Below are 10,359 nucleotides of genomic sequence, written 5' to 3' on the forward strand. Positions count from 1 at the left end.
GGCTTCAGATTGTTTATCTGAGCCTCTAAGTGCCCTGTTTGCACCTGGAAGTCTGCTACCCCCACACCCTGCTCCAGGACGTGCACTTGGGCCCCCAGGCATGCAGCTTTCACCAGGAGGCTCCTTACCTGTGGGACTGAGCATGTACTTCACACAGTGCAATCAGAAATGCCCATCTGACTCGACCAGTGAATGTGCATTCCTTCTTGGTGCTGTGTGCCTCCAGCTGCTTCACTGCTTTCTCCACACTTGCAGGAGAACTGTCCACTGCCTCACATGTTTCCACTTGGGCCCATGAGAGCATCACTGCTGCCACGGGGTACCACAAACCATGCTTCAGCCACGTAGTTGACTCGGGAGCCCCAAGGGCTGAAGATCTACTAACCTCAACCTGCTGACTATGCCAATTATCAAGTTCATGACTGTGACAAATGTTATGTTCAGGGTCAGGTTCCAGCCTATGCTGTGGTCCAGAGGGAGTGGGTAGATGAGCAGAAAGAACACTCGGGAGGCCACACGCAAGTGAAAGATGATTGTATTCAGCAGCAGCTCTCATTAGGAGCTTACTCTCACACTGTCTGCCCTATCTCAGCTGCTTAGTCCAGTGGCTCATCTCAGTAGCTGGCTCCCACATACAGCTACACAGCCTGCTCTCCCCTGCCTTCAGGGTCAACAGCTTAACTCTTTCCCTCTCTGGGCACAAGGTGAGCCATGCTATGTCCTGGCTCCTCCTTGTCTGTCTCCAAAGATGGACAGCTCTGGCTCCCTCTCTTTTTCTGGGCACCAGCATGGCCGCCATGTCAGGCCATGTTGAGCTGAGCCCCATGCACAGTGTCAGCAGGGCAATTATACCTCTTACAGACAACAGTTCCATAGGGCCAAGGACGGCCTTCCCATATTGTGGCTGCATGACTGTGATAACTGGTGGAGTTACATGCCTGCTCTCTAAACTCACTGAGTCACACAGGATGTAAACGTCCTACCTTGGCCTATCCTTGACCATAGCACAGCCATGTTCCTTACACATATTGTCTTTGTGGAATCATTTTCCAGAAAGTAGCATGTTATAATTTTCAGAGTCACTTCTGGCACTCCCCAGATGCTCCTAATCCATGATCTTTACTTCACCACCCAGAACTCTTTCTAATAATATGTTTCACATCAGGGACATCTGTCTTTAAGATAAATCTCTAAATTCTAATAAACTAGGTAAAATACCTTCTGCCAGTGACATTTTAAGATTTATTCTAGCACTGATTAAGAATTGAATAAAAATTCTATGTAAAATCATTGACTTGAATATTGAACAGGTTTATTTTTAAGTGGGATGTATATTTAAATCACACAACAGAATTTAAGTAGAGTAGAACTGAAAATTGTGTAATCAGCTATCTGAATAATACTAATGGTAACATCAGCCTGATAAATCAGCATTTATACTCTTCCTTACTACTTAGCTTTTGATCCTCGTGTTCTGACATAAAAAAATAATATTTTGATGAAGAACTATTATTAGAGCTTCACAGAGCTATAATTTTTTTAATGCAGAATTTGAAGTAAAATAAAAAATAGAGATGACTTTGTCTGTTGAATCCCTATTCATAATGAGGATATGAGTCTTAGCTGTAACTGAGAACATGAAACATAAAAAATACAATGAACATTTTAAAACCTATATAACATTAGTTAATGTGTTAAATTACTGTCTTCACAATATTTTAACTTAAAATGATTGTTATAATCATATATAATTATGAGATTCAAAACTATCTGTATAAAATGTACTCATAGTTTTGAGTTTCAAATGCTTTGTAAAGGATTTGAAAGTTTTACTCATTATAGAAGTGCATGTAGCAGTAAGAAAGGTTTTTGATTCCCCTAAATTTTATATTTATGAAAAGAATGGACGTTTATTTTTATATCTGAGAAAGAAATTTTTGAAATGCTCTGGCCCTGTAACTTATTTTAAAGTTTAAAATATACTTTAGGTATACATGAAAATATCTGCGAAAATACTGCTCAGTGGATTAAGTTCACTAAGCACATATATTTTTGGTTTTCACAGAGTGAAGTGTTGCTCAAGGATGCGGAAAAATCTATTTTTTTTTTTTTAGTTTTAGGAAAGACTTTTTGATACATAAAAGTTACATCTGATAAATGTTACATAACTCTTAATGCATTAGCACAAAAAAGTTCTATTGAATTTGTTTTTAAAATATTGCTAAGTTGATTTATGCAGATAATGCAGTTACACATAGTTTATTCTTTTATTTGATTGATGCAATTTAAATTATACACACTGATTTGTTTCATTCTACCAAATAAATTTTTCCCTGGAGTTGCAAGGCATACTAGAAAGAGCATTGAATTTCAGTGTTGGGAACCATGGTACAGTTTTAATTCTGCCAGGATCTTCTCATCATTAGAGTTGTTCATACCTGCCAAAAAGAGGTCAAGACTGACATGGACTGTGGCAGGGCTGGAAATTGAGAAGAGTTGTTTCAGGGTAGAATAATGGGGTAAATACTCTAGAATCAAGAATTTAATATTAAGCTTTGGAAGCAGCACATTATTACTAAAATTTATTTTAAAATGTAAAATTTCAAATAAGTGACTAGATCTCCTCATGCCTTTCAATCCCTCTAGCTTCACTTGAAATTCTTGAACTTCCTTTAATTCCTATGTTCAATGCAACCCTTGATAGTAATAAATTTCACTGCAAGAGTCCAAAGCTATGGTTCATTGAATCTTTTACTGGTCAGATGGGAATAGAGTCCATATTCTACTCAATTACCTCATTTTTAGCCACTACGTGTTTGTTTTTTGTTGTTGTTGTCTCACAATAATAGACTCCTGTTTTTTGATTCTCCCATTGATCTGGAATAAAGCAAGCCTAACCATTAGCTTCTCTATAATTTCTAAAATAAACTAAATGAATATATTTAGTTATTATTTCAAGCTGATTTGTGGCTTGAATATAGTATGAATTAGGATATTGGCATTAGTGTACATTGCTAATAAAAACAACTCTAACATTCTTCATAGGAACTAGGTTTTACATTAAGTGGGGAAAAAAAAAGACTTCCTTCAATTAAATGTTGGTTAGTTAGATATGAGAATAAAGAAAGACCACCCAAACAGGATAAGCAAAAACTATTTATCCAAATCTTGCTAAGGCAAGAGAGTCAACGACCACCACTTGTATTTGATGGAGACTCAGTAGCAGGCCAGTTTGCAAGCTTGATAGTGGAAAAAGGCTTCAGGTGAAGACTGTTAGCATGAGAAAGTCAAAGACAGGCTAAATAGAGGTGGAACGTTCCATTAGTTTGGTTAAGGAGCATATTCAGCTTTCTCTGGTTTATCTGATCCCTCTGGAAAATGAAAACAATTAGGAAACCTGCAAGTTATTGATCAACTCTTCTTGGTCCCTTTTGGCCCATTGTTGGGGAGGTAATGGTTTGGTTCCCAAAGGATTTGCTGCAGAGTTTGTGGATCACAGCTCTATTTTTATGTAAGGTCTGACCATTGTACATTTAGTCTCTTAGTCTTCCGCTTTTGATCATTTTCTAATGGTGTGAGGTTAAACAACTTGGAAGCCTAGAGATTAAGGTCCTCACTCTTCAGGGACTGTTCCGTTATCTCCATAGTAACTGTATTGCCAGAACTTCTTGATCTTTCTATTGTGTTTAAAGAATTCGTCTCTAATATGGACAATGCTCCAAACCATCCTGAAAATAGAAATAAAATAACTATAATATATTCAAATACCAGGGAGGGTAGAAGCTGCATAGTTATTCAAAGGTCCCTTGGGGTTTGGTTTTTTTTTTTTTTTTAGGTTTATGTTTTTTACAGGTGATAAATGACTTGCAAATAACCTCAGCTGTGTTTTTAAGGGATTCTTACCAACATAAACTAAAATAGTAAGCGATGAGTCTATACCATGATGAGTAGTTTCATGGCAAAATTTATCTAAAATCCATGTTAAATCATCTAATGCCGCCAAGCAGCTGCTTTGAGTATCAGATGTGATCTGAGTAAAGGTTACAATCTGATTATTTTTTGTCTTCTTCTGGAAAACTAGGGGCTAAATGTAGAAGATTTATAATTGCCTCTTTGAATTCCTCCAGAGAATTATACTTTGAAGATTTAGATAGACTCTTAACCTTGATTAAGACTGATTTATCTTGGCATAATAATTGGCTAGAATATTTTCTGTGGCTTCCATTTATCTCTTTTATTATTATTTGCATGATACACAATTACTACAATAGGCACCCTTCTGGGAAGTAGGAGTGCATCTAAGAATTCCTTAACTTAGTGTCCATTTTTGATGGGGGTTCCAGCAGAGGTAAGACACCTTTTTTTTTTTTTTTTTCCCCAAAGTATGCCAAAATTATGTGGTGCTACAAAAGCATACCTACTATCTACATATATGTTTAATTTCTGTACTCTGGCTGGTTGACGATATCTAGTAAATACAGTAAATGTGGATATCTGTACTGATTTTACCTCAGATAGGGAACTACTACTATAAGAGTGAGCTTATATTTAGCGATAGCATATTCTATTTGATAACCTCTAGTTTCAGTTTTGAGGCATAATTGATCAACAAATAATAGATCAAAATTATTGAAGGGTGTCTATGATACATCCAGTCAAGGTACAGAGGTAAATAACTGAGGTAATAAGAACTGATGTCCCTAACTGAGGTAATAAGAACTGATGTTCTGTTTATTTCTGGTTAGGGCAGGAGAGTGGTTGGGTTTAAAGTGTTTCAGAAGTGAATAATAATGTAATAGGGAGGAGTAATATAGTCTCAAAATAGGTTAATTGGCTAGCTGACAATTGTTGCATGTTCTCCATCAGTAGTAACGTCAGTTCTGCTTGACAAAGCATGAGACCAAGTAGGTGACCTAGGACTACTTCGTTAGAAGCATGGAATCAACAACTTTTGTAGGCACAGCTATTGCTCAAAGACAAACAGAATGATTCTTTGAAAGCAGGCCAGTGGAGAAGCTATAGTTTTTTGATGTTTCCTATGAAGTTGAGTTAAAACTCCGACTTGCCCAGATCTTTCATGCACAAGTAGACAACATGGTTTTTAATAGTTAGTGACACCTAGAGGAGGCTGTTAAAAAGCATCTTAAGATTAGAGAGTCCATTTCATCTGTGGGCTCCCAGAGTAGAGGGTCTGTTACCAAGGACTTAGTTAATTCATAAAGAGATATTGCAATCTCAGAAAAAAAATTAAGATTGGTTGGTCTTCCATCTAGCAGGAGAGATTTTTTTTTTCTGACAAGATATACCATGATGTAAGTAATGAACAATGTCTTGGGAAAATTGTGATTTATCTTTTGAAACTTTATGCCCCTTTCCTGCAAAGGCTGAGAGAAAAAATAAAAAAAAAAAATAGAACAAATCCTATCAAATTGCTTCCTTGTTCTCTGAACAAAGTAAAAGAGCACCACATGCTGCACCATAACTGAACCTCAAGAGAAATTTAATTCCTTTAAGTCTTGATTTAGGACTGAGAAAAAACAAGAGGGGTTTTCAAAGACTCTCTGGAGCATGACTATCCAGGTATGTTGTGTTCCTTCCAAGAGAAGGCAAAACGATATTGATTTTCCTAGTCAAGAGACACACTGAAAAAGTCAGAGCAAAGATATATTATAGTGAAGCAAGTTGCTTCAGGAAGAATGAATGACAGTACGTTCATTGGGTTACGTATTACCAGGAAGAGAGGGAGAACAAATTTGTTGATGGTCCTGAGGTCCTGAACATATTGATGTGCTCGTCCATTTGGTTTCTTTATTGATAGGAAGGGAGTGTTACAGGGACTAGCACTGGGTATAAGAATACCTTCGTGTATTAGGCTTTCAACATAGGTCTGAGCCCTTCTTTTGTTTCTAGCTTTAAGGGATATTGGGAAAGTTTGGATAACAGTTTGGTATAATCTATCTGAACTTTAATGGGTTTCTTATAATACTATTTCCTATATCACTAGAAAGTCCAATGCAACCCAACAGTGGCTATCTCCAAGTGCAGATCTAAAAATCTATGCTCTTTCGGCAGGTGGAAACTGTGATCTTTGTATCTGGATCACTACCAGGTATGCAGAAAAACAATAACAAAAAATCAAGAGAGAACTTCATTTAGTTTTATGGATGGCCCACAGCAAAGTTTATAAAAATGGACAGAGGTCCAGTGTAAACATCACACTAAATGTGCTGTTTGGCTGGCTTGAAAAACAGGCTTACGGGTCTATGATCATGTGTTGCTGCTTTTATGATAAATACATTTAGATAGCACTACCCAAAGCAGTAAAACAAAAGACAACAAAGAAATTGAAAAAAGAAGCCTGATTCCACCAAGGATGCCAAGCAAACGGGAACCAATACTAAAAGCAATGACTAAACTTAGAATAAAAAGTCAAAGAACTCAATGCAAAGAGAGCAGAGTTCAGAGCAGGTGCTGACTTGTCATAAGGCATCAGGAGCCATTGTGGCTACTGCACTGGGTGATGACTGGGGTCCACAGCAATGGGCAATGGAGACCATGTCTTGTTGAAACCTCCAGAGAAACTGTGAAAATGAATGAAGACAACCTAAATGAGAACAAACAAAAGGTATTCATTCAGAGCTTGCTATAGAAAGGAAGTTAGCCACCATCACTTGCATTTGACAGAGACTCAGAGGTAGGCAGGGAAGTGTGAGAGATTTATAGCGAAAAAAGTTATGCACTGATTGCAGGTTGCTGTCATGGGGATGCTGTAAGTTGGCTAAGTAGAAGCAAGGAGTTCTATGTGATTGACTAGAGATCCATATTTTGCTTTCTCTAGTTGGCCATAAGTTGAAAGCAGGAGCAAAATTAGAGATACTGGGAATTATTGACCAAGAACTGGTTGTATTGGACTGACTCTTGTAGAGATTGTGGTTTGGCTTCTTAGACTGACTGCAGCAGCAAAGGTTGGAGGTCAGAGCTTTATTGTTTTATATAATCTGTATTTTGTCTATTTCTATACTCAGCATCTCAAGACCTTTGTGGATGAATAAAACATATGTTGTAATTGTTGTTTTGTTGTTGTTCATAACAGTTTATGAGAAACAAACTATGTAATGTGAACAACTTTTTCTTGCTCTATGTGTAATATTTTAACTTTCAAAGCAGCTGAAACCTAGTAACATATTTCCCTATATTTTGTGGAGCTATCCAGTTCCTCATTGTCACAGCATTTATTAGAGATATATGTGTTTTCTCCAGAGTAGGAGACGTCTGGGAAACAAGGTCTCCTGAAATATCACGTGACTTGGCCTCAGCATTTAGTATGAACAGAATAGAAATAAAAAATAAAAACACAAAAACTGCTGAAAGTAAACAGAATAAGCAATAACATAATACCTGTACAGATTGCAGTAAAAACCGTTGTATGGTCAGAGAGAAAAAGTTCTTGGATGAGGAAGAGGAGTAGGTAGAAAGTGATTGTCTTGATATGCCGGAGAGAATGGAATCTCTAATTGTTGTCTGATGATAGTGCTTAGATGCAATAAAAAACAAAATCCATATTTTAAATTAGTATACTTGAAGGTTACGAAAACCGTTCCCTGAGCCCTCTCTCCAGAAGAGAGACTAACATGTTTCCTTAACTCTAGGGAATATATTAATTTGAAGTGCGTTTCATGTTCCAAATGCACCAGTCATCAATTTAGCATGATGATTGTACTTGGTAGGAAAATCACAACTTAAAACTAGATAGTAGCTCAATTAAACAGTAATATAATTTCTTATACTTTATTTTACTAATTTTAACTGCGTTCTTCTAATTCCTATTACATCTATTCAAATATTGGTAAATATATTTTATAAATGTACAGTTTCTAGATAGTAAAGAGAATGTTACAGAAACTATGAAATTTCTTTAACAACCCATACTTAATGCTTTAAATTTTTTTTTCTTTATTTTTATTTTCCTCTACAGCAAAATTCCTGGGATAATTTTAAAGACATTAAACATTTTTTATTCATATTAATTAATATCACACTCCCCCTGAAGACATTCTCTCTTTTTTACCTTTCTGTCTAAATTCACTACAGGTAATTTATTTAAATTTACTCCACATAAATATTATAATACTTTTAGTGTGTTTTTATGTTACTTCTCTTAGTTAATTGTGAAATTCGGAGCATTTACATAATTTTAAGAAGGTTTAAATATTACTCTTCATTGCATGAGAAAAAAAAGTTTAGCATTTCTAAAACCGATTTTTATATGCAACATTACCAGATTCAAATAGAAAAAGTAATGTAATTATAATATGATTTTTAAGCTCATTTATACTAGCTAACATACAATGTATTTCATTAATTGAAAAATGACTTCTATCCTTAGTAAATGTTATGTCTGACATATATTGAGCCATGGGAAAACATAAAATTTTATATTAAAATATGTTAATTTTGCTTGTTATGTAATATGGCTGATACTGAACTGTAGATGGCAACATCAAGTATACACTGAATAGCAATGGAATGTTCTTGGCTCATACACAAGAAAGGGTTTCCAGTTTTGCCTTGTTGCTGAATGTTAGGTATCTTATTCTACTTTCTGGGAAATTAGATTTTTGCTTTTATTATTGCTAAGTCATGTTTTAGTAGAACATATCATTGTGAGACCGAATACATTAGTAAATAATGTAATCAAAACATGTGACAAATACAGTTTTTATTTTAAAGTTTGAAGTAATAACTAAAATAAACAAATGTATCACCAGTAAGGCAAGAAACAACAAATTTAAAGTACATGGACAAGCTCCATGAAATAGAGGTGCTAATACCCAAGCTGTTCTAAAGACTTAACACCAAAGAATATTGTTTTTTCAGAAATAGTTGAACTTACATTAAGGAAGTATGATAAGTTGTTTCATTGCTGTACTACATTAAGTAGGAAAGATCAATTGGTAACTGTCTTAAAGGCAATTGTTTATCAAAACTTATGTTTAACGAACTATCTATAAAAAAAACTGGCATCTCATTTGGGGTATGAAAATTAAGAAATAAATCTGTTGAACTTTAGGGATGAAAAGGTTCTTTTACAGATTGTTTCAGATTTGCATGCACGGTATTTGTAATTAACTTCTTATAAAATAATGTGTGTGATAAGAGCATATAATGACAGCGGAAGGAGTCAGGGATAGTTTGTTTGCCGAGAAAAAAAGCCTTTGAAATTACCCCATTTGTTAGTCTGTCCTCACACTGCTATAAAACAAACAAACAAACAAACAAAAAAAAAACACTGAGAGAAGATAATTTATAAAGAAAGCAGGTTTAATTGACGCACAGTACTGCATGGGCTGGGGAGACCTCAAGTAACTTACAATCACGGTGGAAGGGGAAGCAGGCACATCTTACATGGTGGCAGGTGAGACAGAAGTGGAAGTGCAGGAAAACTCTACCATTATAAAACCATCAGATATCATGAGAATTCACTCACTATCATGGGAATGGCATGGAGGAGACTGCCCCCCATGATCCAGTCTCCCTGCACCAGGTCTCTCCCTCAACACCTTGGGATTACAATTCAAGATGAGATTTGGGTGGTGACACAAAGTCTAACCATATCACTCCACATTTTATTGCAGCATTATTTAAAATTGCCAAGATGTGGAATCTAAGTGTCCATTAATGACGAATGGATGAAGAAAATGTGGTATAAATACACAAAATGAAATACTAGTCAGCCTTCCAAATAAGAAAAAACTGTTGTTTCCAATATCGATGAACTTGGAGATCATTATATCAAGTGAAATAAGCCAGGCACAGAGAGACAACTACTGCATGATCTCATTTATATATGATATACAAAAAGTTGAACTCATAGAAATACAGAAAAGATGGTGGTTACCAGAGGTGTGCGAGGTGGAGGATGGTGGATGAAAGATGGTGGTCAAAGGACACAAATTTTAGTTAGATAGGAAGAATGAGTTTAAGACATTTATCACACAACATAGGGAATATACTTAATAAAAATGTATTCTTGAAAATTGCTAAGTAATTAGATTTTAATAGTTGTCACCATGGAAAATGACACGTTTGTGAGGTAATATATAAGTTAATAGCTTGATTTAGCCTTTCCACGATGTATACATATTTCAAAACATGTTGTGCATGCAAATACATGCAATTTTTATTTGTCAGTCAAGAATAAATAATGTAAGAAATTACACTACATGAAGACACAATAACTTTGTCACCGAATACTGAGGTATTTTGAAGAGTTTATTTGTTTTATTATTATTATTATTATTATTATTATTTTATTTTATTTTTTTTTTGAGACGGAGTCTCGCTCTGTCGCCAGGCTGT

This window comes from Macaca mulatta, chromosome 8 (genome assembly GCF_049350105.2).
Source record: "Macaca mulatta isolate MMU2019108-1 chromosome 8, T2T-MMU8v2.0, whole genome shotgun sequence".
NCBI classification, from domain to species: domain Eukaryota; kingdom Metazoa; phylum Chordata; class Mammalia; order Primates; family Cercopithecidae; genus Macaca; species Macaca mulatta.